Genomic DNA, 886 nt, shown 5'->3' with positions numbered 1-886 from the left:
TCGTTACCTTGCTATCTCGAATCTCCACCTCGCTACTTCGTCACCTTGTTGCCTCGCCCTATAGAATGGTCGAGGTAGCGAAGTAGCGAGATGCCCTCTATCGGCTTCTATAAAAATATCGTATAAATAAGTAGACATAGTGTATATATTAACGCTTTCAGTTTAAAAGTTGTTGTCAATTTCCTAAAGATAGGTTAACCTACTGTTATAGCCATGACATAACGTACGTCGTAAATGTTTTTCGTAAATGGCATTGTCTGGGCTAGGAAACCAGAAGCAAAAGTGTGTTTTTAGAAAACTCAAAATCGATTGACATAGTTGGTAGATGATAAATTGTTGAATTAGTTCATCTGCTGAATATACGCCACGCAATTAATCGACCTGCAAGGGATTTTGTTAGCTGGTTTGACATCAGCTGATGTCAGTGTTCCTATAATGCTATATTAAACCCAGCACGGGGCTCCAATCACAGCTAACATCACGCGGACAGGTGAAAAAGAGACTGTCAAGTTTAATGTATTGATCTCAACACTACCAGTTATCATTGTTGAATTTATTGAATATTATTCCTTTTAATATATTATAGCCGGATAACAGCAATATATACATATCCACACCTTGTGAACCAAAAATAGCATAAATATAAAAGACTACAGCATAGAGTGTTAAACTATAGCAACGACTACAGTGTGATAGTTGGCAAATGGTCACATTTAACTTGTGAAGTACGACCTCCTGTCAGTAAAGACCTAGATGTGAAGTTATCAATAATAGGATAGGTCTTATTATTGAATCACAGTTGTGTTCTTGACAGAAGTGTGTCTGCCTGCTGTAGATGAGACTATATGAGCAATCGTGTTCTATACGATTGCCTGGAAGCCGGAAG

The sequence above is a fragment of the Liolophura sinensis genome, chromosome 6 (genome assembly GCF_032854445.1).
Source record: "Liolophura sinensis isolate JHLJ2023 chromosome 6, CUHK_Ljap_v2, whole genome shotgun sequence".
Taxonomy (NCBI): Eukaryota; Metazoa; Mollusca; class Polyplacophora; order Chitonida; family Chitonidae; genus Liolophura; species Liolophura sinensis.
The sequence above is the reverse complement of the archived record's forward strand: the minus strand, read 5'-3'. Positions refer to the sequence as shown.